The 25,000-nt window shown below is 45.9% G+C and overlaps 1 protein-coding gene across 3 annotated transcripts in view; it reads right to left on the bottom strand.

Moving 5' to 3' along the window:
* Positions 1-25,000, bottom strand: part of LOC143281136 (uncharacterized) — a 404,535-nt gene that overhangs the window by 310,702 nt on the left and 68,833 nt on the right. The window contains exons 1-2 of one of the 3 annotated variants that reach the window (XM_076586133.1): positions 17,609-17,829; positions 16,831-16,996 (exon numbers count right to left, since the gene is read on the bottom strand). The exons of 1 other annotated variant lie outside the window; for it this stretch is intronic. The gene's annotated coding sequence lies outside the window, so the exon portion shown is untranslated. Of the gene's footprint in view, positions 1-16,830; positions 17,830-25,000 lie in introns of those variants that run through there. One more of the 3 variants, XM_076586131.1, reaches the window with a different exon arrangement.

Genomic DNA, 25,000 nt, shown 5'->3' with positions numbered 1-25,000 from the left:
TGCCACTTCTTTGTTGTACATTTCTGAAAAGTGTTCTCACCTGTACTCTATATGTGTATTAGTGTGTGTGTGTGTGTGTGTGTGTGTGTGTGTGTGTGTGTGTGTGTGTGCGCTGTCTGTGGATGTATTTCTCCCTTTGCTTCGTTATTATCATCAGCACTCTCTCTGTGTCTGTCTGTCTGTCTGTCTGTCTGTCTGTCTGTCTCTCCCTCTCTCCCATTCCTCCCTCTATCCCTCCTCACCTCCCCTCTGTTTCCTTGACATAATTATGTAGTCGCGCACAGTACACTTTCGTGCTGGTATTAGGGTGGGCGACTGTTTTTGCATGATGAAGGCACAACCCACACCCACATCGCGCATACATAATTATGCGCGCGCATGAGCACGCACGCGCCGCGCACTGTCTGCACACACACACACACAGTAGGGTGGGCGGGTGGGGGTGGGGGGCAAGCAGGGAGGGGGGTCCGGGGGGGGGGGGGGGCGGGGAGAGCGGGAAGGAGGAGGGGGGGGGGGTTGCTGGCATCGGGCCCCGTCAAGTGATGACAGAGGACTCCCCGGAGGGGCTGGTGTTTGAGGAGCCTGTACGGGCACTAAGCCAAGTCCCTCCCCCCCTCCCTCTCCTCCGCCTGTGTGCCTCCTATCCTCCACACAGCACACAACATGGTTTCCGACACGACCTAGAGCCCCCCGCGGAGACCTGTCGTCAACGAGGGTGGCGGTGTTGTGCAGTGCACGGGATGTGATAGCGGACTGGTGAGATCTCCTGTGGCAGCTGGTCTGAATGCTGTTTTGCTTTTTGTGTGTGTGGGGGGGGGGGGGGGGGGGGGGTTGGGGGGGGGGGGGGGGGGGGGGGGGGGCACGTGGGGGGCTGGTGGTGGTGGATCGGCGTGGGACATATCAACGATCAGTCAGTCAGTCATGATGATGATGATGATGATAACGATGCCGATGATGACAATAGCGGCAGTGACAATGACGACTAAGATGATGATGACGACGATGGCAATAGCGGCAGTGACAATGACGACTACGATGACGATGGCAATAGCGGCAGTGACAATGACGACAAAGATGATGATGACGACGATGGCAATAGCGGCAGTGACAATGACGACTAAGATGATGATGATGATGATGACAGAAGGGGCAATGAAAATGATGATGATGATGATAGTGGTAGTGATGGAAGTGATGGTGGTGGTTGTGATGCTGGTGACGATAGTGACGTTGGCTGATGATGACGACGACGAGGATAGCGGCGGTGACAATGACGACTGCGATAACGATGACGATGATGGTGATGATGGTGGTGGTGGTGGTATTGATGGTGGTGGTGGTGGTAGTGGTGACAATAACGTTGAAGACGACGACAACCATGTCGACGACGACGACGATGAATAATGATGGTGATGGTGATGATGGTGGTGGTGGTGGTATTGATGGTGGTGGTGGTGCTCTTCAAAGAATTCTTGGGACAGACCCCCTTCTGACGATACGTGTTAACAAAGCTGTCTATAGTTTCCTTGATATGAACTCCAGGAGCAGGAAGGTGGCAGAACGGTTATGAAGACGCTTGTCAACCAATACAGTGTCCGTGAGGGTCTGGGTTCAAATCCCCGTCTCAGCCTTTCTCCCACACCTGACTGGGAAATGAAACTTGCTGCACGCACTGAAGAAGAAGAAGAAGAAAGTGTTGTCCTCTACCAATACTGTGCGGAAGAAATCCACTCTGACAGGTAAACAAGCAAGCATTGATGCACTCAAGGCCTGACTAAGCGCGCGTTGGTTTATGCTAGCTGGTCATGCATCTGCCGCCTAGCAGATGTCGTGCAGCGTATATGGGTTTGTCCGAACGAACGCAGTGATATCTTCCTTGAGAAACTGAAACTGAAAGTGTGCTCCAGTTATCAAGCTTTTGCCTCGTGCTTCGTTCAGCACACATTGAAAAAAAAAATCATGCCCCGTTCACACACACCTCATATCGGATTGAGTACGCGCATGAGCGCATGCACATACAAGAACACACGAGCACACACACACACACAAACACAGACACAGACACAGACACACACACACACACACACACACACACACACACACACACACACACACACACACACACACACACACACTCACCGGAAAAAAAAGGTTATTCGCATCTCACAAATTCGTCAGGGCAGGTAGACTACAATGATTGGTCTCAGCGCTCAGATAACGTGTGTGTGTGTGTGTGTGTGTGTGTGTGTGTGTGTGTGTGTGTGTGTGTGTGTGTCTGTGTGTGTGTGTGTGTGTGTGTGTGTGTGTGTGTGTGTGTGTGTGTTCGAAATCTCACTCTAATCTTCCCCCCCAACCGCACAAAACTCCGCACGCGTTCACACCCCGTGGTCTAACTGTCAGGGAGAGCTGGCCGTCTCTATTCCTGGTGGATCTGCCTTCCTCCTGTAGACCTCTTGGGTGCCCGGGTGCCCGACCCGTGCCCCGCTTCGCCTTAATGATCTCATTTGGGGGGCACAGGCTGTCTGTAGCAGTACCCTGATCTCCTACCTTCTGGAGCTTCATTAATCTCTCTTCAGTTGCCCTCCCTCCCATCACACTCCGCCCTCCCCCTCCACTACCACCACTTCTTCCGTGGTCTTCCGTCTCTCTCCGACCCATCGCATACACTCTCCTATCCACCCTCTCGTTATCTCTCTCCCATCCCCCCGGCCCCCCTCCCTACCCCCTTAAGTGTCCTGTTCACCTTCCGAAGTGGAAGGGGGATACAGCGGGGAAGAGGGGGGAGGAGGAGGAGAAGAAGGAAGAGGTATGGGAAGAGGGAGAGGAGAAGGAGTAAGAGGGAAGGAAGGGAAGGAGGAAGAAGAGGAGGTAGGAGGAGAATGAAGACAAGGAGGAAGAGGAGGAGGAGGAATGAGGAGAAGGAGGAGGGGGAGGAGGGGGGAGAGGAGGAGGAGGAATGAGAAGGAGAAGGAGGAAAATGAGGAGAAGGAGGAGGAAAAGGGTGAGGAGGAATGAGAAGGAGAAGGAGGAAGAGGAGGAGGAGGAAGGAGAAGGAGGAGGAGAAGGAGCAGGAAGAGGAGGAGGAGGAATCAGAAGGAGAAGAAGGAGAAGGGGGAGGTGGAAGAGGAGGGAGCACACACGAACACACGTAGGCATGTACGGGCACGCAAGGAAAGAAAAACACGCCTTGTGCCGAGTAAATAGATAAATAAATCGATACAAACTCATCTCAAGAACTCATAAGTAGCAGCATTACATGTGCATGAACAAATCTACAAATGGGAAACCTTAATGAAAACGAGCGTTTTGATAAATCTGCACCTTGCTGTTTTAAAGGGGGGTTATGTTTAAAAAAAAAACTATTGGGATCCATTTTACTGCCAGTTGAAGAATCACTTAAGTCCTTAGACAGCAGTTTCTCAAACACACTGAAGAAGAGGAACGGAAAACCGTTTTTCTTTCGGCTATTGAAGACAGGAGTCGGAAATAAAATAAGTAATCTAACCTGCTGAATGAGAGGCAGAGAGAGAAAGTTCAGAAAGAAAACATGCTGGATGGGAGCTTTTTACTTGACATCTTACTATGAACACACCGTTCGCGTTACCTTTTAACGGGATGTACGTTGTCATGAGCATTGTACCGAACGGGCACCTCAAGTGTTCCATGGACAAAACATGACACAGAATAAAAAGTGCGCCCAATAATTAAGTCAGGAACAAAAAACCTAAAAAGAACCCAAGGCTTTCTAAAAATTAATAAATGAATAAATAAATATATAAATGAATAGATAAAAACATAGGCGAATGGACTAGCAAGGCAGGAAATAAGAAAAGGACAGACGCTGAAAAAAAAAAAAGGAAACGAACCCAAAATGAAAGTGAGCGATAAAAATGATGAATTTTCTAGCACAGAGTTTCCAGAAGGCAGGAGGGATACTGTTTTCTTTGGAAAAGGCTCCCGGCATCTCCGAGGGGATGATAAATGGCCCCAAATATTGATCATTCTACATCAAAATGATATAGGCAGCCAGTTCATGGTCATTGACTTGGGGGACTTGCGAGTCAATTCCGTGTCAGTTTCATTACGGCGAAGAATTGCGATTGTTGATCATTAATCTTTCTCCACCGACACTGGAGGAAAATGACATTTTCAAGGAATGAAAAGAAAAAGAAGAAGAACAACAACAACAAGAAGCAGAAATTAACAATGATGACGATGATGATGATGACGATGACGATGGAACAAAACAACACCACACACGTAACACGGAAATAAGATTTGTTAACCACTTTCTTTTTTCTTTTTTAACAGTCGCTGACAGCCATTTTTTGTATGATGAACACGAACGCGTTATTTTTAGCAACACCGGAACAACACACTTACGCATGCCGGCGCGTGCCAATGACATCATCTGGCACGTGCGTGGCGCGAGGCCAGGGGAGAGAGAGACTGGAGGACTTTTGCAAAGAATGAGGGGTGGCGAGGAGGAGTAGGGGTAGGGGGGTGAGGTGGAGAGAGAGAGAGAGAGAGAGAGAGAGAGAGAGTGGAGGGATGAGTGATGGGGAAGCAAAGCTTGCACACCTGTTCGCAAACAACTGACGGCCTGTCATGGAAGAATTCCATTTTCCGCCTCATTACCTCTGACGGAGCGAGGCTCAAAGTGTGGCTGAAGCAGCGGCTAATGGGCCGTGCACTGCGCCTGTGTGTGTGTGTCTGCCAGTAGCAGTGCCAGCCCAGGCTACTGGTGTTGTTTGACTGCTGCTGCTGATGTGATGTGTTTGTTGCGTAACGCCTTGTCGGCCTTGCACTCAAAGAGAGCCGTGAGTTTAAACGAGAGGGGTGGTGGAGTGGGGTGGGGTGGTGTGGGTGATGGCCAAATCGTGTTTTAGGAGGACGGGACAACCGTACTATCTTTTTTGTTGTTGTTGTTGCTGTTCGGGTGAGAGGGTGTGAGGGTGTGGAAAGGGGTGGGGGTGAGGAGTGGAGGTGTGATGGGTGGTGGGGTGAGGGTTGGTGGGAGAAGGGATGGGGAGTGTTTATGCGGCTTTAAGGTGAAAGACGTACATTGCGATCGTTGGAGTTCCTGTCTATCTGTCTGTCTGTCTGTCTCTTGCTCTCTCTGTGTGGTTAAATCTTTTCCCCTCTTTCCTTCTCTCCTCCCCGTCCCCCATCTCTCTCCCTCTCTCTCTTTCTGTTCCTCCAGCTCTCTGTTCACCCTCTCTCTGTAGCTGTCTGCCTCTCTCTCACCATCTCTTCTCTCTATCAGTATCCGCCTGTCTCTGTCTCTGGCTCTGTGTGTGTGCGCGCGCGCGCGCGCGCGCGCGCGCGTGTGTGTGTGTGTGTGTGTGTGTGTGTGTGTGTGTGTGTGTTTCTCTCTCTCTTCATCCAGCCCTCTCTTCACCCCATCTCTCTCTCTCTATCCGTCTGTGTGTGTGTGTGTGTGTGTGTGTGTGTATGTGTGTGTGTGTTTCTCCCTGTCTTCATCCAGCCCTCTCTTCACCCCATCTCTCTCTCTATCCGTCTGTGTGTGTGTGTGTGTGTGTGTGTGTGTGTGTGTGTGTGTGTTTCTCCCTGTCTTCATCCAGCCCTCTCTTCACCCCATCTCCATCTCTGTCCGTCTGTCGCTGTCTCTGTCTCTCACCATATCTCTCTTCCTGTCCCCGCCCTCTCTCTCTCTCTCTCTCTCTCTCACCATCCCTCCCTAACTCGCTTCCCACTCGTCGTTCTTTATCCCATCTCTCGCCACATCTTTCATTGTCATGGCAGTTATTTTACTTCACGCGTTTAGCGGCATGCTGCATGGCTTTCCCATGCCTGGCTGTGCAGCGATGAGGCTTTACAGGAGGCAGAGACTGCGCGTGTTCAAAAGAAAAGGCTGGAAAGAAAGAAAGAAAAAACAACGGAGTAAAGAAAGCAAGAAAGAAAGAAAGAAAGCAAGAAAGAAAGAAAGAAAGAAAGAAAGAGAGCAGGAACAGAGCTCGCAAGTGCTTATTTGTTGCCTCAGAAAATAGAGAATCTGTCTCTTCTATATTCATAACCTGACAAAACGACGTGGATGCCTGTGTGCACAGATTTGTTCTTGGGATTGTATGGAGATTTCCTTCATGCTTTGTAGTTGTTGTTTTTTTTCGTTTTGTTCTTCTTTTTTGTTCTTTTTGATTTGTTGTTTTTGTGTGGTGCGTACGTGCGCGCGCGCGTGTGTGTGTGTGTTGTGTGTGTGTGTGTGTGTGTGTGTGTGTGTGTGTGTGTGTGTGTTTGTATGTGTGCGTGTGTGTGTATGTGTGATCGTATATTTTGGTTTTGTTGTTTTTGTTTGTTTGTGGGTGATTATTTTGTTGTTGTTGATGTTCTTGTTTTTAATGGTCTGTCTTGCACTCTGCATCTCCCTCCCCACCCCCCACCCCCCACCCCCAAGACCCCCCACCCTCCTTCTCTCTCTCTCACTGCCTTTCGCTGTTTTTCCATCCTCTCATTCAACACTCAAACACACACACATACCCCCCCCTCTCCCCCCCACCACACACACATAACTATACACACTCACACGCACTAACACACACACACACACACACACACACACAGAAAGACTCACACATACTCACACGCACAAACACACACACACACACACTCCCCCTCAACCCACCCCCCATCCACACACACACACACACACATGCACGCATACATACACGCAATCCCTCCACCACCACCACCCAAACAACACACCCTCCACCTCTCCCACCGGATTTTCTCCCCATCCACCTCCGCACCCCCACCCCCCACCCCCCACCCCCAACCCCTTACCCCCCCTCCCCCATACCCCCACCACCCCTAAACCCCACGCCCCATCACACGGGTGCTTTCTGCTTGGAAATGATGATGTGTTTGGACTTTGTAACTTCACATGTAATGACATCCAAGTGTTTCGTATCCAGTGCACATCTAACGAAGAAAAGGGAGCTGCTGAATATGCATTATTTTGTGTTCAAAAAAAAAAAGAAAAAAAAAAGGTTCCAGAACGCTTTCATGTTCGGAAATTCCTTTACAGTTGCAGGCGTGTTTGTGAATTTTATTTGGTATGGGAGTGTGGCCTGATAAATAGTTCAAATGACACCTCACGCCCCGCCCCACCCCACCCTACCCCACCCCACACCCTCCAGTTGTCTGTCTCTTTGTCTGTCATTCTGTTTCACTATTTGTCAGTCTCTTTAACTGTCTGTCTGTCTGTCTGTCTGCCTGCCTGCCTGCCTGCCTGCCTGTCTGTCTGTTTCTCTCTGTGTCTATGTGTGTTCAAACACACACACACACACACACACACACACACATACCTCCCCCCTCCCCCCCCCCCCCCCACACACAGAGTGAAACACGCGCGCGCGCGCACGCACACACACACACACACACACACTCACACAAACACGCGCGCACGTACACACACATAAACACAAACACACACACGCGCGTGCACGCGCGTGAATGATAGAGAGAGAGTGACAGATGCGTGGGAAAAAGACGTGGGTGTGTGCGTGTGTGTGTGGGGGGTGGGGAAGGGGGGGCGAGGGGGAGGGTGCACAGTGAGAGAGAGACACAGACAGACAGACAGACAGACACAGACAGAGACAATGACATAGAGAGATAGGGACAGAGACAGAGATATGCTGACAGAAACAGGCAGACAGGGTGACAGGAAGAGAGAATGACAGTGTCAGTTACAAAACTGTGTCGGTAAATTGCCTTTCTAAAACTAGAATGTCAAGGAGGGAGTCGGAAGTGTGTGTGTGTGGGGGGGGGGGGGGGGGGGGAGGGGGGGTGGTAATGATTCAAATCGGCAAAAAGAAAAAAAACGAGAAGAAAAAGAATAAAGGGAAATAATAAACAAGGCGAACACATTAACACTCAAATTTGTACGCGCACCTACATTGATATCTATTTCAGATTACTTATGTGCGTCAGAAAATTAAGATCAAGATCAAGAGACAGAGAGAGAGGGGGAGGGGAGGAGGAGGAGGAGTGTGTGTGGGGGGGGGGGGGGGGGGGGTCAGGGGGGGGGGGTTGCTGACTATTCAATTCCATCGTTACAGTCTGGAAACGGCATCACGACAACTGAACGAGAACTAAAATCTACACCATCCTCCTTCCTGCTTCGCACCACTGCCACCCCACCAGTTAGTGTTAACATCAGAATACGAACTAAAATAAAACAATCGTTACTAAATAGCATACACTGATGTCAAAACACTCATCCAAAAGCCGTTGTTAAAGTTAATGCCAGCAGCACCATTTCACTAGGGTTCAAGCCATCAGGTCTGTCGTTAAGAGACGAAAAGAGGGCAAAGGCGATTAACAGGATTTGTCAGTTCGTGGGGTGTTTTGTTGTTGTTGTTGTTGTTGTTGTTGTTGTTGTTGTTGTTGTTGTTGTTGTTGTTGTTGTTGTTGTTGTTGTTTGTTTGTTTTGTTTTGTTTTGTTTTGTTGTTGTTGTTGTTGTTTTTTGTTGTTTTTTGTTGTTGCTGTTGTTGTTGTTTTGTACAGGCTGCACTAAGGCAAGGCAAGGCAAGGCAAGGCAAGGCAAGGCAGGGCAAGGGAAGGCAAGGCAAGGCAAGGCAGGGCAAGGGAAGGCAAGGCAAGGCGAAGGAAGGCAAGGCAATGCAAGGCTAGGGAAAGCAAAGGCAGGCAAGGCAAGGCAAGGCCAGGGAAAGCAAAGGAAGGCAAGGCAAGGCAAGGCCAGGGAAAGCAAAGGAAGGCAAGGCAAGGCAAGGCCAGGGAAAGCAAAGGAAGGCAAGGCAAGGCAAAGCAAAGGAAGGAAAGGCAAGGCAAGGCAATGCCAGGGAAAGCAAAGGAAGGCAAGGCAAGGCAAGGCCAGGGAAAGCAAAGGAAGGCAAGGCAAGGGAAAGCAAAGGAAGGCAAGGCAAGGCAAAGCAAAGGAAGGCAAGGCAAGGCAAGAGGTTTACTTCAAGTGCCCCGCTGGGCGCATGAAAACAATACACACATGCATCTTTTACATACACCATACACACAAAAAGAGTGATGTCAACAGTAACAACAACAACAACAACAACAGCAACAATAAAATAAATAAAAATCGAGCAAAAGGCAAACAGAAATCAACATGTTCATTTTCCTTATCAACAGACTATTTGTCCCCATCTAACCAAAGATCAATCGCAAAGAAATACATATGAAAGAGACAAAAGTTTGGGTTTTTTTCCCCCTCCAGATAACAGTCCGTAGAATTTAATAGATTTGGGCGGGTCATATAACACCTCAACATTTTCTTTTCTGATATTGTCATAAAAGTTTCCTCTCTATGGTTCTTTTGTAATTTTTGAAAGATGCTCGAAGCAGTCTTTTATTATCATAACTATCTGAATATTCAAGAAGCACTTTCCATTAAACAAAACTTCCATTGCTTTATGTATTAAAACAAACAAACAAACAGGCAATTGCTGTTCTGTTTCGGTGCTCTTGTGTGCTTTTGATTTCTGTTGGAAAAATTTGGGATTTTTTTCAAAATACCACCCTCCCCCCACTACAAACACACACACACACACACACACACACACACACACACATTCATAAATAAATAAGAATTAAAGATACGAAACAAAAAATACGAAATGTTACGAATAACAACATTGGTGATAATAATAATAACCATGATCATGACAATAATAATAATGATAATGACATTAAAAGAAGAGGAAGAAGAATTTGCAACAAAACTAACGATAATTATATTCTACTACTACTACTACTGATAATGATAATATTGATAATACCTAAAGCAATGAAATAAAACATCGGAAACCGATACAGACATGAAAACTGTAAACACTCGTTCAATGTATATTTATCATTGAAAAAGTTGTATGGCCCCAAATAGCAAAAGTTACAGGTTTTTTAAATTTTATTTTATATATATATATATATATATATTTATTTATATATAAAGAGAGAGAGAGAGAGAGAGAGAGAAAGAGAGTTAACATCACACTGGCAAAGAGTAAACGAACACTCGGACAGCTGGCTGTTCAGACAAACCAACCTCACCGTCATGATTCTTTCGTCACGACAAAACAGCACACAATGCCTTATTAAACACAAAATTGTCGCTAGCCAGAATTGTCGCCGGCAACTTTTTTTTTCTTTTTCTATTACGTCTCATTCCAAGAGTTGTTTCTAAAACGAAAATGTCGCCATCGACAAATATATTCTCCGCCTGAGTTCCCATCACAAATGCGCCGCCAATTGTGCAGCTCAATTTCATTTGTGTGGAGGAGGGATGGCAAATAAACTATCATTTCTCTGGCATATACATACCCACAGACACACACACACACACACACACACACACACTTCACTCACACACACACACACACACACACATATATATACACTCACTTCACTCACACACACACACACGCACACGCACGCGCGCGCACACACACACACACACACACACACACACACACACACTTCACTCCCACTCATTGACATTCACAGACAGAGACAGATGGAGACGAAAACAGACATCACAGCAAAAGAAAGAAAACTGTTTTGGTCAGATGAAGTCAGCCCAGTTTTAGAGTAATGCATGCGTGTGAATGACTGGTGCGAAAGCGCTTTGATTTGTCTCTGCACAAGATTCAACGCTATGATAACTATCATAATTAGCCCAATTATCAATTCTCTAGAATACGTCACATCCCTCAAAGAAACATAATCGGACAGGGCGATACATTTTGACTCCACTGCATGTTTCTGCACCCTCAAACCTTTCTGACAAAGTCAAGTCATACAGTCCAGCCCATCCTGGTTTGTGTTCTTCCTCTGACACACGTAAAAAAAAAAATTCTTCTTCTTCTTCTTCGTCTGCGTTCGTGGGCTGCATCTCACACATTCACTCGTGTGTGCGCGAGTGGGCTTTTTCGTGTATGACCGTTTTTTACCCCGCCATGTAGACAGCGATACTCCGCTTTCGGGAAAGTGCATGCTGGGTATGTTCTTGCTTCCATAAATCCACCGAACGCTGACATGGATTACAGGATCTTTAACGTGCGTATTTTATTTTTTTGCTTGCGTATACACACGAAGGGGATTCAGGCATTAAGCAGGTCTGCACATGTGTTGACCTGAGAGATCGGAAAAATCTCCACCCTTTACCCACCAGGCGCCGTCACCGAGATTCGAACCCGGGACCCTGAGATTGAGAGTCCAACGCTTTAACCACTTGGCTATTGCGCGCGTCATAAAAAAAATTAATGTACACTATTATCATCATCATCACCAGCAGTAGCAGGAGCATAAGTAGGAGAAGGAGGAGGAGGAGGAGGAGGAATTCATTTCCTTTCTTGGCGCGACTACTCGGTTTTGTGGGGGGCGAAAGAGGGGTGCCAAAATTGTCACCGGCAAACACAAAAAGTTTGAACACCACGCCAAAACTGGGTCGTCGCACGATGGAATGGAAAATGTCAGAGGCCGCTAACACTGTTCTTGCTGCATGGACTGAAGTGTCAACGTCCTGTTTGCTGCTTTTGTGTGTGTGTTGGGGTGGGGGGATGGGGGGAGGAGGGAGGAGGGGAGGGGGGAAGGATCGGGAAGGGGTGGGAGGAGGGGGGAGGGGTCGGCGAGAGGGGGGGGGGGGAGATGGCTTTTCGAAGTGGGGGTAGGGGGCGAGGCGGGTGGTTGGGGAGCTTCTCAATGTTTGACATTTCTATAAACTGAATTCTGTTTTGGGGTTGTTGTTTCTTGGTGTTTTTTTTCTCTTACAAGGCAATATGATTTCTCTCACGGAAAACACACACACACACACACACACACACACACACAGATAGGCGCCGATAAAAAAAAAGAAGGTGACGGACAGACAGACACAGAGATACAGACAGACAGACTGATACAGGCAGGCAGGCAAACAGAAGAGGCTGGAGAGACACACCAGCAGACAAACAGCATACAATCTGATGACAGAAAAAAACACACACAGACAGATGAAGAAACGAAACAAAAACAAAACAAAGAAACAAAAAACAAAAACAAACAAACAAACAAACCAGACCGACCTACAGAATCACAAGAGCGGGGAAAGATTTCCAGCAGACCGCCCGGAACACGGAAAACAACACCCTGGACAGCTGAAATCCACAGACTTCCCACCCTGTACCCATGTCTCCGACATCCAGCGCGAAGACGGTTGGAACTGGCAACACAGGCCATGACTGGGTCGATGAAATGTCGACACCCCCCCCCCCCCCCCCCCCCTCGCCTCCACCCCACTCCCTACACCCCCCCCCCCCCCCCTTAGAAAGAGAGAGAGAGAGAGAGGAAGTGGGGAGGGAGGGTAGAGTCTTGAAATCATCTCTGACAAAATAAAACTAGGGACGGTGGCCTTTTGACATCGAATCCCCCACCCTCCTCCCCAAACCCTATTCCCAACTTTTTTTTTCCATTTGCTTCTCTAAAAAAAAAAAAAAAAAAAAAAAAAGAAGAAAAAAAAAAAAAGAAAAAGAAGAAGAAGATAGCATCACCACAAGCCCCCCCCCACCCCCCACCCCCTCTCTCTCTCTCTGTTTCCATCTCTCTCTCTTTCTACCTAATTCTTTGTATCTCTCTCTAACTCTGCTCTAACCCCCACCCTCTCTCTCCGGGTAAATCTCTATGTCTCCCTCTCTCTCCCTAACTCACCATCCCCCCCCACTCTCTCTCTCTCTTTCGCTCTCTCACACACACTCCCCCCCCCCCCTCTCTCTCTCTCTTTCGCTCTCTCACACACACTCTGTCACTCATTATCAACAGAATGCATGCACTGTCTTGTTGTAAAGCATGAACCCCGTTTTCTCTCCACGTTCATGAGGAGCGATGGCCTCATGTGAATAAACCGTCCACCCATCTCTTTAACTCCCACCTCTCTGTAACACACAGACGTTTGTCTCTCTCTGTCTCTCTCTGTCTCTCTGTCTCTCTGTCTCTCTCTTTCTGTCTCTCTGTCTCTGTCTCTCTGTCTCTGTCTTGTCTCTCTCTCTCTCTATCTGTCTGTCTGTCTGTCTCTGTCTCTCTCTCTCCATCTCTGACGGTAACTAGAATGTCTCCGTTCTCGTGTAACCTCTTTGTTCTTCTGACAACAGTGTCCCTCCCGGTTTCATCACACACACACACACACACAAACATGCTTGTATACTCTCTCTCTCTTTCCCTCTCTCTCTCTCACACCCACCCACACGCACTACATTATGTCTGTGTCTCTCTCTCTCCCTTACTCTTCTCCACCCCCCCCTCTCTGTAACTCTCCCTTTCTCTCTCTCTAACTCTCCCTCTCTCTCTTTCTCTCTAAATCAACCCCGCTTTCTCTCCACCCCATCCTCTCTCTCTCTCTCTCTCTCTCTCACTGGTAATGTCAGATAGAAATGGTTCACCCACTTTCCACGGATGGTTAACCCTGTAGGCCATGATCATTTGAGCGGAGTGTCGATGTTTGACCCATATATATATATATATATATATATATATATATATATATATATATATAATGTCTCTTCTCTTCTCCTTCCGGGTTGTTTAAAACGTGAATGAAAAAACAACATCGCCTTGGGGAGGAAGGAAGGAGAAATAAGGAAAGATGGAGGAAGGGAGTCCCCCCCCCCTTCCTTGATGGAGGACAAAACTCCCATGAAACCCTCAGGGACATCGTATTTGTAGAAAAGCCAAGTTGTTTAGTTGATTTATGTTGAATGGTGACTGTTAATCCGCCTTCCCGATTAATCACCGTCACAGAAAAATAAATAAATAAATAAATAAAATAACGAACGAACTCGCGGACGAAGAGATGGGACAATGTTGGTGGCCCCATTATCATGGAAACAGCACAAACATGAACATGCATGACTAAACGATCAGCATTTTGTATCTAAGGCTTTGCAGAGATCTAATCCTGAATGATCAGCATTTTGTATAACTTTATAAAGCTTTGGAGAGGTATCCTTTGTACTCTTAATAAATAAATAACATTTTGTATCTAAGACTTTGCCTCTAGAGGAATCTTTTGCACCCTTAATAAATAATTAGCATTTTGTATTTAAGGTTTTTGATAGGTATCTTTTGCATCCTTAATAAATAACTAGTATTTTGTATTTAAGGCTTTTGGAGAGGTGTCCTTTGCACCTAAAAAAAACAAACAAACTAGTATTCTGTATTTGAGGATTTAGATAGGTTGTTGTTGGTTGTTTTTGTGTGTGTTTTTTTTGTTTGTTTGTTTGTTTGTTTTGTGAGTTTTTTGTGGTTTTTTGTGTTTGTTTGTTTGTTTGTTTTGGTTTGTTTTTTGCTGCCCAACCATCTGCACCGTTTCAGTGGCATTACTCCCACGCCGCTCATTTAGATTCCCCCATACACGGCCACACCCTGGTTCGTCCGTCACAGTTCCACCGTCGGCAGTCCGCAGGGAACCATCGATGTTAGGCCGCCAGGAGGCCACACACCAGAGGAGACCCTGCACTGCTGCTGAGTCACTTCGGTGGTGTTCAGTGGTGCCTGTTCGGATTTAACGTACTTAGAACACCACCTACTAAGCCCCCTGCTAACGACAATAATGGCTTAGTCGCGGAGCCAGACTGAGGATAGGTATCTTTTTGCACCCTTAATAAATAACTATACTAACATTTTGTATTTCAGGCTTTGGATAGGTATCTTTTGCATCTTTAATAGATAACTAGCATTTTGTATCTAAGGCTTTGGATAGGTATCTTTTTGCACCCTTAATAAATAACTAGCATTTTGTATTTACGGCTCTAGCCAGTTGCATTGCTCCGACAGAAGAGCCTAGTATGGTCGTAACCCGCTACTAACTGTGCGTAGTATGGAACTGACCGATAGCGTAGTTCCGTCAACGTAGGCATTTAGTGGCGTGTAACTGTCCAAAACTTCGAACCAAGCAATGCAACTGGGTCCTGGAGAGGTGTTGTTTCGTACCCCATACCTCTCTCTCAGTCAATCTCGTTTCCCTCAAACAGCAGGCTTGTATAAATCACTGACAAATGCTACAACGGTAAAAAAAAAAAAAAAAAAAAAAAAAAATCAATGCCAAGAAAACAGCCAACTGGGTTTTTCCATCACTTTAACCGGAATGCTTGACGTAAAGAAACTCCTCCGCGAATGTGAAGGGATGGGAAAGGGAAACAACACAGTATCTTCCCAGGGATCGTGCGTTTCCACGGAATGACAGGAGAGAGAAGATAATGAGGGAAAGAGATAGAGGGGGAGAGAGAGACATGGTCAGACAGAGAGAGGCTGAGGGAGACAGAGAATTAGACGGTCAGACAGACATATATATAAAATATATATATATATATTTTTTTTTAAACAGAGAGAGGTTAACATCATAGTGTCTTATGAAGGATTGTGCGTTTTCACTAATGACAGATGAGAGAGACAGACAGAGATAGAGAGACAGAGAGACAGAGACAAGGGGGAGAGTGAACTTGGTGAAGGAAACCCGAACCGGGGAGGCAGAGACAGAGAAAGAAAGACCGAGACAGGATGAGAGACAAAGAGAGACAGACAGAGGGAGAAATACAGTCAGATAGACAGGCAAACGAACAGATAGATTGACAGAGACAGGTTGAGGCAGAGTACATGATGGGAGAGTCACACACACACACACACACACACACACACACACGGAGAGAGAGAGAGAGAGAGAGTATGAACAAACTTCGCTAACAGCACTTTAAAAAGCTTGGCCAGTCTTCCCAATTCCTCCCTCAATGCGGAACGAGTAGTGTTCACAACAAGGCGTGGACGTTCCCTCCGTCAGTCACACACAGGAGTGGTGTGGAAGAAACGTGGATATTGCTCAAGTGCTGTTATCATCTTCTGACCAGTTTCGTTCCACTCACGTGGGACCGGGTGTAGTAACAATAACGAGCACACACGCACGCGTACACACACACACACACACACACACACACGTAGGCACTCCGACAGACCAGTGTGTGTGTGTGTGTGTGTTGGCTCAAACTGCTCTTTCGGGGTGCTGGCATACAGTCCTATCTATGAACACATTCTGTATTTGGGGTTGAAGTGAGCAGCCATAATGTTGATATTTGTAAATCATGTTTACATTTTTTTTTCACTGTTGATTAAGCTGGCTGGGAGTAGATTACAGTTTGGTCTTTGCTGTGAAAACAACAACAACAACAACAACAAAACAATAACGAGCACGTCCAGCACCGACAACTGCAGCATCTTTTGGTGCCGACAGGCTGACTGCAGGTTACGAAACAGGATTCAGCAATGATGGACAGCTGACAGCATTATCAGTGTCCGATTTCTTCATTCCAAGCTAACAGACCAAAGCAACAAATAAACTAATTAATAGAAAAACCTCAAACTGGAGGTCATAAACTGAAATCCAGTGTTCAGAGGGTGATTTGCGTGCGTGGCAAAATATAAACGCACACATACACGCACGCGCGCGCACACACACACACACACATAAACACACACGCACGCATGCACACATGCACGCCCGCACGCACAAACACACACATGTGCACACACACACACTCGCACATGCACGCACACACGCACAAGCACACAAACACTGACACACACTCTCACACACACGCTCGCACGCACGCACACGTGCACGCACGCTTGTGTGTGTGTGTGTGTGTGTGTGTGTGCGTGTGATGCTGTACTGCGGACATGTGCTCTCTCCAGAGAAGAGACAACAGCCGTGACTCTAATAGTTCACACACAGAGAAACAGGCCTTGTCAGTCAGTGCGGCACAGTACACACAAACCAACACAACACGACAGCCTCACACAATAAAAGACCTCACCTCCAGCACCACAGTCACTGACGTCAGCTGTTGCTGACGTGACAAAGTCGGTGACGTCAGTGCACACTACCCTCTGACTGACATCTCACAGGTCACAGGTCACAGGTCAGGGTGATCTTCCACACAGATGACAACTCCTCGCCACGCGCACGTCAAAGTTCACACACTGATAGCATTTCAAACAGACAACTTCGATACCAACGTCACCACGTGGATTTTTTTCCCCCCAAACACTGACAACTTAGAAACCAAATACTCCACCCCACAATTTACTGAACCACATTGAAGAATAACAGCCTCCTTGTCACGCGAACTGACGTTAAATTTCATACAGACACTGCTAACTTTTCAAACAAGGACAACTTAGAAACCAACTTCACTGACTCTCAAACACTGAAAACTTGGAAACAAAACTACCCCTCCTAACAGTTCACATACGACACAACCACATTTTTTATGCAAAGTCCTTTCCACACAAAACGTTAAAAAGGCCTCACATTGGCAGCAGTTCAAACTGGGAAAACTTCGAAACCAACTCAAGTTCACCATGTGAACATTTTTTTTTTCCCGAACACAGACAGCTCAGAATCAAAACTTTCCCAAATACTTCACCGACAACACCACACAGAAGAATCGTCGCCGCGTGAACGTAAAGACATTTCAAACACTGACAACTTCAGAAACCAAACTTTCCCCCCACAATTCACAAAACCACACACACACACACACACACACACAGTCCTCGCCACACGAGCGTAAAACTACGTAAAGTCCTCACATTGGCAACAGCTCAAACAGAAGCAACCAAGAAACCAACTTCACCATAAGAACATATTTGTCGGGTTTTCTTTCAAACTCTGTCCAGTCAGAAACCGAAGTTTCCTGCCCCAACAACCAGTTCCCAGTCGACACTTTGAAGTGTACACGGAAGTTTCCAAACAGCGGGCAATACGTTCCCCCTTTCCGCACGCAGACAAGCCGAGGAGCGGCCCGAACTCCCGACACGCGAAGACTCACGGGAGACGCCCCGCGTGCTGCTTTACGATCCACTCGCACGTGCTGCTCGTGGCGCGCCCCTCACCTCCCCCCCCCCTCCCCTCAGTCTATCAGCGTGACGTCCCCCCACCCCCTCCAGCCCCCACCGCCCCATCGCCCATCCAATCTCTTCGCTGCCTCCTGTGGTTCCCTGCTGTGACCTGTACTGCTCTGCTCGGCTGTCGGATTTACCTGGGACGCCTGTCTGGCCTACACGGTGCAACAATATATAGGAATCAGCTGACTCAAAGGAAAAATAAACCTAAATACAGAAAAGAAAAGAAAAAACACTGCAAAACAGCGATATGAATAAAATCAGTCAATTAAAAAAAAAAAAAAAAAAACGAACAAAGAAATATGCATGAAGCCATTGAATTGAAAGAAAAAAAAATCAAAGAAGGAAAACTGTATAAATCAGTTTATTACACAAAAAAACCACGATAAACGCAACAATGATTATGCATGTATCAGTTCATCAACAACATTGAAAAAGAAAAGAAAAAAAAAAAAGGGGGGGGGGGAAGAAAAAAAAAGAGAAAGCAGCAACAATAATTCATGTATGAAAAAGTTGATTAAACAAACAACAAAATCAAAGAAAGCAAATATATATATATACAAATCAGTTGATTAAACAAACAAACCAACAAAAATAAAACAACGCAAGATTATGCGGGAATCAGCTGATTAAACCAGAAAACAAAATCACACAAAGTAAGAAAATGTAAGAATCAGTTGATTAAAGACACAAACAAGGGAAAAAAATAAAGAAGAAGAAATACGTTGATTCGCGAGAGAGAGAGAGAGAGAGAGAGAGAGAGAGAGAGAGAGAGAGAGAACACACAAAAACGTTCGCCATGTTGACATAACTATATCTTTTTTCTTTTTTCTTTTTTTAATTCATCACAAACATTTTCTTTTTTTTATTCCAACACTGTCCGTATCATTCATGGAAAAGCTTTAATCAAAAGATCTTCTCGAAATCTGCCTTCACGGATAAAAAATATGTTTTTCGCAAACGCTATGGCTGGAGAAAAAAAAAACCCAACTTCTCAAAGCCTGGTCTTATATTCAACACACACACACACACACACACAAATCGGAAGCTGTCTCCATCAGTGAAATAAACACCCTGCTATGCAAAACCACTCATCTTCAAATGTAAATATATAATTTATTTGGGATTTTGTTTGTTTTGTTGTTGTTGTTGTTTTTTGTTTGTTTGTTTTGTTTTGTTTTGGTGTGTGTGTGTGTGTGTGTGTGTGTGTGTGTGTGTGTGTGTGTGTGTGTGTGTGTGTGTGTGTGTGTTTAATATATCTATATATATATATTTTTTTTTTTTTTTTTTTTTTTAAGTTTAAAAACCCATTGTCTCGCAATCCATCTTCATGAAATTCTTCAGCTGAACAAACCAAGAATTTACTACTTTTTTTCTTTCTGTCAAAGGCTCTCACCCACACCCATTCAAACAGACCTTTTCACCCACTATCTACACACATAATAATGATAATAATAATGATGATAATAATAATAATTCCGTGTCCGTATTCTGTGGATACACATCTGTTTCTTCAGTGTGTGTGTGTGTGTGTGTGTGTGTGTGTGTGTGTGTGTGTGTGTGTGTGTGTGTGTGTGTGTTCTTTAACTTCACGACTAATGTATTTGATGGATGTTTAATACTGATTTAAAAAAAAAAAAAAAGTACCAAACCTGCCACATTAGCAACAAAATTACCCGAAAACAACCGTTACATATCTGTTAATTCGATATCACCCAAACCGTAGAATGAACACAGAATTAATGTCTCGAGATAAACTTCCAATTTGATTAAACCGGTGAACTAAAATGAAAGCACTCAAGAACTGAAGAAAAGAAAAGAAAAGAAGAAACAAAAAAACAACAGACAAATCTGAGCTTTGCAGACCCAAACACAAGCTGCCTGCTACAAATCAATGTATATACTCGTATATGACAGTCTAATCACACATGTATCGCTTTGCAAGGGCTGACGTATGGCTCCCATTTTGTACATCAAAGCACGAGTGGATGATCCTGTACAGACACCATCTCTCGACCTGTTCTTTCATAAATCTCACCCCCTCCCCCCACTCCCACCCCCTCCCCACACCGTCCCCCCACTTCCAACACCTTACTCCACTGAATCCCGCAACACCTACCACTCATGTATATGTATGTACTCGCCAGGCTTTTACAGAGATGCAGTGAATCTCTCGGTGTTGCTGAATTTGGACGTTTCGCTGTGAGCTGTCAGGTAATATACCAGACACGTCGCGCTTCTTTTCTTTTTTGTGGGGCGTGGGTGTGGGGGGGAGAGAGAGGGGTGCGGAGGGGGGGGAGGAGTCGGGGGAGGGTGGGGGGGAGGGGGGCGTGAACGGGAGGCAGACCGCTCGAAGCAAGTAAATAAATATATAACAGCACACTGTGCAATAGAAAAGCATGTGATACGGCGTGGGTTGAACTGCATACACATCATTTTATTGCTCTACATAAAACAACAAAGCGGAAAGCGGTCAGAGTCACACGTAAACAAAGTGCTAGAAACAACCACAAGTAAAATGAACATGAACATGTCATCATTATTCCTCTACAACCAATTCACAAACTGCTATTGACAAAAAACAAAACAAAACAAAACACAAAAAAACCGCACATAAGAGTGTACTATGTATCAGTTCTCCGTATCTTCAAACAAACAAACAAAAAGTATTAATACAAAGATTCCAAAGGAGGAACGAATCGCTACTGTGGTCTATGGTATTATCAGAGACAGTTTCACCATTAGGAAAGTTGCATAAGGTGCTCAGTGTTTAGACTTAAACCTGGGAAATGAGATACATAAAAGAACAATTGTGTCTCACTACCTCAAACATAAACAGCCGTGTGCAACCTACAGGTTGCATGATCTGTAATATCGATTTACAGTCTCGGATATACTATGTTTACGAATGCCTTTAAAAGAAAAGAAATAGTATACATATTGTTTACATGTGTTTAAACCCAGAAAACCCTTTATCCATAATGCGATCACTGAAAACAGGATACTATGTTATAGTGTGCCAGCAGTGTCACCTCCCACCACCTGCACTCTGTCCCCCTTCCCTCCCCATCCCTTCGTCCCCCCCCCCCCTCCTTCTTATCTCCCTTCCCGCGCCATCCAAAGTCTAGTCTTTGAGGTCGCGCCGACACCCGCGCCACCCTCGCTCCTTCCACCCTCCCACACCCCCACTCCCTAGTCGGCGCCTTTGGTCCGCGACACCGCGTCATCCGCCCCAGTCGTTGAAACACGTGTGGCGGCCTGTCTTTCAAGTCGTTCTCCATCTCCCCTTCCACGAACGCAACTGACGTAGATGGCGGGACTTCGGAACGAAAGCTAGGGAGAATTTATGCTAATGCAAACTTTGATCAAGCCGGCTAACAGGCCGAGAGCTGTATTGTCCCGTCTCCCCAATCTCTTTGGGACGTAAACGGGTGAACCTGTCATCACAGAATGTTGTAGAAACAAGTGGGTTGAATTGTGGCGAATCAGATCAAACCGCGTTGAAGGAGGAAACCAACATAGGAATAGCGGATATGTCAATCAGTCTCTCAACTCCAAGACCAGCCAAGATTGGTTACTTTGGTTCATCCAACTGGGGAGTGTTGTAGCTTGCATAGTATGTTGGGGGAAGGGATAAAACCAGTCAACACAGCCAGTTCTGAGCTGTCTCCCAGAAGAACTGACTGACACAGGGTGACTGACTGATCAGTGATGTGAGGAACAAGGAAATCCCTGTTGGGCTGTGAGTACATGACTTGTAATGGTTTTATGTTAGGTTGATAACTTAGTTGTGTTGGGAAACAATGTTTTGTGTCGGTGAACAGCCAGTTTAAGTTGATAAGTTGATCTTGTGGCTTGTGGAAAGAAAAGGGGTTAATGTGTGAAAGCTACCCACTGAGAGAAGTACTGGCCTAAATCTTTTGAGTCCCCCCCCCCCTTCTATTTGGTTACAGATATCTTGTTCTGTATTTTTGATGTATTACTTGTTTTGTATATAGTAGGTGGTGTTGGTTCAGTGTGAACTGAACAGATCTATAGGCTAACACACTGTCAGTGTGTGTTGAGGGTTTTTCATGTGTGTGTGCACATGGGGGTAACAGCAAGTGTTGTGGAACACATGTTTGATTTGTTGGTTGTTGTGGTAACATGTGTAGGAGTTGTGCTATGTGTCAGTGGTTTACTTTGTTCAGACAAAGTGGGAAAGCACATTTTAATGAGATTAATGAGTTGGTTAACAATGAGAGCACTGAGGGTCAGTGCTATGTTGTTGCACATTGCTGTTTACCAGATATGTTGGAAGTAATAATTTCCTTACATGTACTTGTCAGTTGGACACTTTGTGAAGGCAAAGAGATTTTGTTTGGAAATGGTAACACACAGTTTAATTGAAAGATGGGTTGTTAACATGAGTTGGAACACAGGGTTGTATTGGTCAGTGATATGTTTTGTACACAGTATGGTAATTGGTATGTCACTGCTGGTGGCAGGTAAGCTTGATGAAGCTTGTATTTCCTCACATAGATCTTTGTGTGAGAGTAGTGCATACTGGTAGACATGTGATGAAAGGTGCTGAGAGGGTATAGGCCTTTTATGTCAGTGATGTCCAGATATTTGAGAGTTTCTGACCTGGGTTTTGGTTGTGTGTTTGTGTTCCAGGTGTGCTGCTTATAGGTGCTGCTTTAGGTGTAGGGTGAACTGCTTAGTGTGTGTGCTGATTTCCCATGTACATTGTAAAAGTAAACACTCTATAAAAACCACTCCATGTGGCCCTGCTATTGATGTGAGGAGAGAGTGAGTGAGTGCATGATTAGTTGATCCTATATGCCCCTGTCTGCTCCCCTCTTCTCTCTTCGATTAGAAACGAACCACACTCTCAAACACCCTTTTTACAACTATATATATATTTTTTTTTCCCATTCTATGAATCATAATTACCTCGTGTCTGGAGAACTTCAGGATTCTCATTTTACTCAGTCTGGGGCTTCGTGGCGGATGTAAAATAGTAAGGACAGACTGGAAAGAAGAATAAGTCATGCCTAAAGTCTCAGTCCTAGAGTTTGGAGTTTGGAGTTCTGAGATTTTACTTCAACTCTCTCTCTCTCTCTCTCTCTCTCTCTCTCTCTGACTTCTGGCTTTGAGATGAGCTAACACAAGCATGTAAAGCATGCGCCGCATATGCTGGATCAATCATGATGCGTCCATTATTGCAGACATTTTAGTGTTGTTTTTACCTTCAGTGAACCATTGCCCAGACAGCTGGCTGTGATAAAAGCGTGACTGTGGAATGACCCTTCCATCGCAACATGAAACATGCTCTTGCTCTTGCTATGTATATCTGTCTGCTATGTGTGTGTGTGCGCGCGTGTGCGTGCGTGTGCTTGTGTGTGTGTGTGTGTGTGTGTGTGTGTGTGTGTGTGAGAAAGAGGGGGTGGGGGGAGAGAGCAATGACAGATACAAAGGTAGAGGCAGACAGACAGACATACAGAAATCCGAGACAGAGATGCTTCAACAACCGAACCAACTTCTTTCAGACTCTCCCCCCCTGTCTCACTCAACCTCCTCCCTCCCTTTCTTGCCATCCTCCAAACAGACATACATACAGACAGACAGACACACACACACACACACACACACACACACACACACACACACACACACACACACACAAACCCCTCTCTTTCCACCACCGAACTAGACCACCCACCCAATCATTACATCACAATATCTGGAGCCAACCTAGCAGCCCCCTCCCTCCCCACGGCCCCCCACCTCCCCCCTACCCTCGCCACTCCTTACTCCTCCCCCCCTCCCCCTCCCCAACTCCCCCCTCACCCTTCACTTTTCCTGTCTAACGTCCCTACGAGGACGGTGCTATGACTGTACAATCTCCGTGTTCTGTGTTGTCAGACCCCAGGAACAGCTGAAGGCGATACACCCTCCCCCCCCCAACCACCCCTGTGTCTGTCAGTCTGCCCGCCTGTCTGTCTGTCTGTCCCTCTGTCTGTCTGGTGGGCATGGCAACCAGCAGGCAACTTTTACCTACTAGACGGGGGGGGAAAAAACAATGCTAGGCGGGTATATAGTTACGCACAAGGGAGGAAGGATTAATAATAATAATAATAATAGAAAGAATTAGGGAGAGTTTTGCCGAAACCCAGCCTTTCTTGAGGGGGGTGCACTTGATTTGCTGTGGCTCCTTACTGTTGTTATAGTGCATTTTATTACTGTATTTCTCTGTTGTTGTTGTTTGTTTTTCTTTTCTTTTCTTTTCTTTTTTTTCTTTTTGTTTGTTTGTTTTGTTTTGTTTGTTTGTTTGGTACAACAGATATTCTCTGTGTGAAATTCGGGCTGCTCTCCCCAGGGAGAGTGCGTCGCTACACTGAGAGCGCCACCCATTTTTTTCCTTTGTTTTTTTTCCTATCGAAGTGGATTTTTCTACAGAATTTTGCCAGGGACAACCCTTTCCTTGCCGTGGGTTCTTTTTATACGTGCGCTAAGTATATGCTACGTGTGCATGCTGCACACGGGAGACCTCGGTTTATCGTCTTAACCGAATGACTAACGTCCAGACCACCACTCAACGTCTTGTGGAGGGGGGGGGGGAGATATACTGGCGACTGTGCAGGGATTCGAACCAGTGCGCTCCGATTCTCTCGCTTCGTAGGCGGACGCGTTACCTCTAGGCCATCACTCCACACCCATCTGACAATAGAGGGGTGGCCGAAAGGTGCTGACTGAGACACGGGTACGGATGATTTATTCAATACAGACCACGAAGGGGGTGCTGCGAACCAAGTATTTCTATCTGTATGTGTATTTCTTTTTATCACAACAGATTTCTCGGTGTGAAATTCGGGCTGCTCTTTCCAGGGAGAGCGCGTCACTACACTACAGCGCCACCAATTGTTTGGTTGTTGTTTTTTTTCCTGCGAGCAGTTTTTGTTTGTTTGTTTGTTTTTTGGTTTTTGTTTGTGTTTTTGTTTGTTGTTTTTCCTATCGAAGTGGATTTTTCTACAGAATTTTGCCAGGAACAACCCTTTTGTTGCCGTGGCTTCTTTTACATGCGCTAAGTGCATGCTA

This window comes from Babylonia areolata, chromosome 4 (assembly GCF_041734735.1).
Source record: "Babylonia areolata isolate BAREFJ2019XMU chromosome 4, ASM4173473v1, whole genome shotgun sequence".
In the NCBI taxonomy this organism is placed as follows: Eukaryota; Metazoa; Mollusca; class Gastropoda; order Neogastropoda; family Buccinidae; genus Babylonia; species Babylonia areolata.
This window is presented reverse-complemented; position numbering and strand designations above follow the sequence as displayed.